Source organism: Mizuhopecten yessoensis, unplaced genomic scaffold, assembly GCF_002113885.1.
Source record: "Mizuhopecten yessoensis strain PY_sf001 unplaced genomic scaffold, ASM211388v2 scaffold10185, whole genome shotgun sequence".
Taxonomy (NCBI): domain Eukaryota; kingdom Metazoa; phylum Mollusca; class Bivalvia; order Pectinida; family Pectinidae; genus Mizuhopecten; species Mizuhopecten yessoensis.
Window position 1 is genome coordinate 483395 of NW_018408421.1, and position 6000 is coordinate 489394.

The 6000-nt window shown below is 35.9% G+C and overlaps 1 protein-coding gene across 4 annotated transcripts in view; it reads left to right on the plus strand.

The window, feature by feature from the left end:
* The window catches only part of LOC110459706 (solute carrier family 12 member 8-like), a 37508-nt gene that overhangs the window by 6060 nt on the left and 25448 nt on the right, over window positions 1-6000 (plus strand). The window contains exon 1 of one of the 4 annotated variants that reach the window (XM_021512086.1): window positions 1246-1332. The exons of 1 other annotated variant lie outside the window; for it this stretch is intronic. The gene's annotated coding sequence lies outside the window, so the exon portion shown is untranslated. Of the gene's footprint in view, window positions 1-1245; window positions 1333-4866; window positions 4939-4959; window positions 5079-6000 lie in introns of those variants that run through there. 2 more of the 4 variants (XM_021512084.1, XM_021512085.1) reach the window with 2 other exon arrangements.

The window sequence follows — 6000 nt, forward strand, 5'->3', positions numbered from 1 at the left end:
TCGTAATGATCTATTTCTCTTACATTTGAAGAACTGTACTAGTAAATATGTGAAATGGTGCATTTACTGTTTACATGACTTGATCAAACAGTTAAGAGAAAAATAGAGAAAAGATCAAAGTGACAGAACTAATGAAGATGTTACGATAATGGGTGCCAAGATCCCTCTGGGATCTCTTGTTTCACATTTTCTTTAATCTATACAAAGTTAATATTTGATTTGCTCTTTAAACAGAGCTGCCTGGTGAGTGAACTCTTACAACTTAATTAATATTTCAATTTTTAGGACTGGATTCACCTGTACAAGTTAATTAAATTACAATTTAAATTCTGGAAACCGTGACCCAGTGTCATGGAAGGCTTTAATTTAGTGATCATGATCAGGTGGTCAGATACCTTGACCACTTACAATTGGCCACCATGGCTCAAATCTGTCATAAATGCTGAATGGTTGTTGCCCGAGCCTCGATTACGATTTATGAATTTAGGAGTTTGATGAATCAATGTAAATTCCAAATTATGCTATAGATTAATTAGTAATAATTATGAGGAATGTCTGTCACTTAAAACTATTTATACAATGAAGACACTTGAAATCAAAATGTGGTGTGAAAATGAACTACAGGAAAAGTAAACAGGATTATCAAATTGTTTGATTCGGGTAGCTGGCATTCCTGCATTACAATATTTGATTCCAGTAGGGCCAGGCCCTTTGATTTGGTATTCATGTATATATGCTTCTAGAATGCTCGGTGAGCATATCGAGCACTGTGTGTGGCCTAGAACTAGAGATACGATCAGTGCTTATTATTTTGTTGGTGTCTCTTGTAAAGTACAAACCAGTCCGTGATTACCATAATAATGTTACATAAATTGACACGACATACGCTGTCAGCAAATTATCATAATTGTGAAAGGATATTGACTAGACTCGAAATTAGCTGCAATATATATCATATGTACATGTGATGTACAGGAACTTATATATTGATGCAATTCGTATGCCATACAACAATGCACATGTTAATAAGGTTCACTGAATTTCATCCAACAAAATATATATGTTTTTTTGACAAATTATGCTGATTTTACAGTTTTTGGTTTCAATTTTATGAAACAAGACTTCATGTTGCATGCTTCAATGTACATAGCATACACTGTACACATATATAGTGTGAGGTGTCGGGAACAAGATCAGGGAGATATGTTTCCTATAAGGTGTTCTAGCTTCAGAATTTAGCTGTCTCCGCCCGTTACAACATTTCTATTTAGCCTGGTCCTGATCACTGGCAGTGATTGCTGGGGGAATGAGCTGTGCATGCCTAGCTTTCAGGTATTGTATGTATTCTTAGCTCTAAAACTTGTACAACAAGCTACATGTACATGATCACTATTTAGAGTGCATCAAAATTTGGGGAATGGCTTTTTGCAAGGATAGATCTTATAAGAAAACCAGTATAGAATAGATTAATTGGCTTATTACCAGGATACAACTCAGTAACTTTAACATTCTTTAGTTTTAACATTCCTGTCATTCGTGTCATATGTTTACTTTTTCTGCAATTTCTTGACTTTTAAGTCTGTAATATGTACATGCAGTTTCATAACACATAATTTTATGTCACTTTTCATTGGACATTTTAGGAGTACTATGCTCCTAACCCAAATTTGAATTTGAAAATTGAAAGTTAATGTGTGTGTTAAACACTTCCATGGACCAGCAAGCTTTAACTAGGTAGTTCAGTTGCTTAGAGTGTCCATCTATTGTTCTAATCTTCTACTGCACTAACCTGCTGCATTTTTACAGTACTTTGGTTCCTGCATGGCCAACCTTTGTTTCAAGTACTGTTTGTGTTCTAAAGCAAGTAGATATTTGAAACTGAGGGTTGTAAATAATGTGTCTTTTAAGAAAAACCTAAGAAGAAGGAGAGAGCTGTGTTGTGAAACTGTAGATGACTGTGGTGACCTTGAGTTATATATGTGGCTGACTGTTCGAAGCCTGTTCGTTTATGTGAAGCAACTGGTTTGTCTGTTTTTAAATGTAGCAATTTTGGGTATAAATCTTTGCAGACCGGCCAATGTTTATGCAGGCATTGAAAGGCTTGGTCAAGGCTCACCTGTAAACAGCATCAGATTACTATACATGTAGGTTTCACCTTATTTTAATATAAACAAACAACTCTGGTCCAATCAGGCCATCAGTTTGGATTGCAATATACAAAAGCTGCCCTGGTTTGAGTGCATGTTATATATAGGTCACAGCAGCCCATGTTTTTGAGTTTTAAATCCATTATTGACTCTGCTTCTACTGTAGGATTATGTACAACATGTGTTTCAGTAGTTATACCTGTGTAGCAGATTTTAATTGTACATATCATAACGGTCGCCTTCGAGCTTTCGAAATCCCTTTAGCTCAGTGGCAGAGCATCCGACTAGGAACCTGGGGATCGCAGGTTTGATCCCAGCCAAAATACACTATTCACTTTCCTGTTACAAATGGTGTCTGTGGCCCCTCCCTGTGGTGACAGGGAGTTAGAACCTGGGTTGTTGTGGTGGTCGAGGGCGAACACATTTGAAAAGAGGTGGNTTTTCTTTCATGTTACACCTGCAAATAGATACAATTCAGGTAAATGTTGAATAACTACAGAATATATCATCAAATTCATGAATTTAATCATAAAGTGGTCGGCTGTTATCGGTAGGTAAGTCTAACCCTGTATTGCAGTACTAGTGCTCAGGGATTGCTGGAGGCCAATTGACATCTTTCTCAGCTTAAAATGTATAAACTAATTGCATCAAGAACATTTTCTGTTATGAACCACAATTAAACATAATTTGAAAACAAGAATGGTGGTCAGCTTGAGGATGAAGCAAAAGATGAGATGTAGCTAGCTCCCCCAGGTATTGTACGACCTGTCTCCTTGGCTTACAAGCCCGGAGGTCTGTAGCTTTCTGTAGCCTTAGTGCTTATATCTGCCAGTTGTTTCAGTGTGAGAAAACCAACCCAACAAATCAATACCCAGCCTCCTTGTGTCTGCCAATCAAACCCAAGTTCTACAACCTATCATCATTATTGATTGGGGTTTTAGGGGCTCCACATGGGGAACCCATATTAATATTTGCAGTGTTATTGTGAATTTCTTGAAATTGAGGCCTGGCAAAAGAGTTTAAACCTTGTATATGTAGTGGCCTTGTATGTTAAGTTATTGAGATGAAGTTCAGAATAATAAATTTTCCAAATGAAGAAAGTCAGAAATTGAGGAACTGTATCATTTATCTAAAATGTCATTCAGTTCCTGAAACATTTAGTGTCCAGAAATATTGGGTTTATGGATTATGAATATTCCAAATAATTATATGACACTGGAACCATAATTAAATATCAGAACATTCAAAATAAGTATCATATCAATGGAATGTAATTATGAACCAACACAATTATAAGGAACGCAGATGACACCTAGCCTAACTGAAACTTGTCAACACAATAAAAGGTGTATTCCACCATAACGGATCCTTGGTGTTGATGCTCCATCATTTACCCTATACCGTATGTAATGTACCTTTTGATTCTCTGGAATACATGTATATTTTAAACATGTTTTTTGTTACAAATGGGAGAAACAATATGCTGTGTTTTGAAGTCACCATTATTTTCAACAAGTTGTGATGTAGTTTGGTATGACTTACTGCCAGGTTAGGGGTTTAGGTTGTATCAGATGTATTCCTAACTCTGTTGATCGAGATGTCAGCATGAAATATTATAACATAGGACAATAATACAAACAAACAGGTAATCATACATGCCAGATATCGCGGTGTGAGGTAACATTTCACGGGTTTTCACCTCAGATAAAGTCTTATGTCACGTTATGGGACATGAATTTATGGAAAGTCCTCAAAACCTCTCATTTTTTAATGATCGATTGGTGAACCATTTTCCTGTTGTTGTTTATGAGTTTCATGAGATTCAATAGTGTTTTCAGCGATAAATTACGAGAGCTCTCGAGTAATACTGGTATGCACGTTAGACCAGCTGTCTGAGTGTTATACATGTGTATCTTTAGAAAACTGTTTTTGTATGTTATCTAAAAATTTCAACACAAAAGGAAATATAATATGCTTACAAAGCAACATTCCATGGAAATCAATGCTTTCTGTATGTATAACCTGATCACTTGGTTAGACTTTAACGTTTTGAGTAATTGATGTTCCATGTTATTATATAAATCATTGTACAGGACATATATCTATTGTTTTTCTTTCCATATCCAGTTACAAAAAAGACAGAGGCATATATTGAAACATATGTTGTTAGTGAATTTGAGTATGTAAATTAGTTTTAACAGACGACACACAGACAATTGTATTATGTATGTTATGGTGGCTGTAGAATATAACTCGGAAATTTATGTACGCTCAACAATAAAGTGGTATTTCATGGTCCAGTTGTTAGATAAAACATGTTTTATTAAAGTGACAGCTTGAGTAAATATAAAGGAAGTACATGCAATAAAACATTACTATAAAAATGTATGTGCACTGAAGTCGTTTTTAAAAAGTGTAACATCCGATATACTGAATAACCTGTTCACACATTTTATCTCTTTCTTATAAACTGGCCAGGGGTTCACTGTCTCATTGAAAAAATGCAAACTTCTCGACTCTTAAGTGTAGCATTAACATGCACTGCATGCATAATCCAGCTCAGTAGATAAATGACTTGATTTTGTTATGCAGAAATGTATCATTTGAATGTTTATTATTCTGTTGTAACCGTATAGGAAAATAAGTATGGAATAAAAAAAATAGCGTAGAAATATTCCCTCCTGGTGCCCCGTTAATATGAGGGCTGATACATCTGTGTGTAGCTATACTTGAGATGCTGAAGTCACCTACCTCACATCCTGTGTGTCGACTCCAACAAATTGTCACCAAGGTAATGTGTATGGATTATACTGCTTCAATCTGACACTTGCATATTACTCAGGTTTACGTGGTGATTGTACAAATTTTACAAGGTGACCAGGTAGCATTCGGCTATACGTAGTTTTACTGCGGTATTTAGTGACACGAAAGGTTTGTAAAACGTTTATATTCCTTCACATATGGGAATGTTGTGTGTAATGATATGTTATATTGCAGTCACATTGACTTTCATTGTTTCAGTTAAAATTTGCAGTTACAATTAAACACTAATTACAAATAACGCAATGCTATGGTGGGTCAAGCAGCATATCGTCCCACTGTGTTTTTTGTGTCAGTCAAGATGATTTTGATGTTTACATGGACAGAAATAATTAAATGTGACATAGATGCAGAGTACCGGGTATCTGGGTATTGTTGACATAGATGCAAAGTACTGGGTATCTGGGTATTGTTGACATAGATGCAGAGTACCGGGTATCAATCATCGTTAATCTTTGTTAATCAGATACGTCGGGTCCTTTGATTATTGGCGTCAATATAATGTCAAATGTCATTCTGATAAATATTCGGAGAGATTATTATATTCTGGGATAAAATCAAGTGATGTAGCAGATGGTAGTATTTGTTATTATAATCAAGGTATTGTACATTTCAGCAAAATGATCTATGATAAAGAATTGCTGCGACTAATTAGTAGGCTTTAGTTCAGACCTATACCTCATTATACATACAACCTGGGCCATTTCTGTTAATTATATAACTGATCAGGGAACAGGATTATTTTTTGCATTTGCATAGTACTAGTGTCCCCCCTAGGCCTACCCCACCCAATTATTGCATGCAGACTAAAATAAAGTGTAAAAAAGGAAAAGAATGAAAAAGGTTTTATCTCTCTCGTATATTATAGGGACAGGTAGATCGAGGGTGATTTGAGTGTAGGGGAGGGGGGATGGGGGGTGGGGTACATTCCCTTATAACAATACAAATGTTGTGGGGACGGATAGATCGAGGGTGGTTTGAATGGAAGGGGGAAGGGGGGGGGGGGACTTTCCCTTATAACAATACAATTATT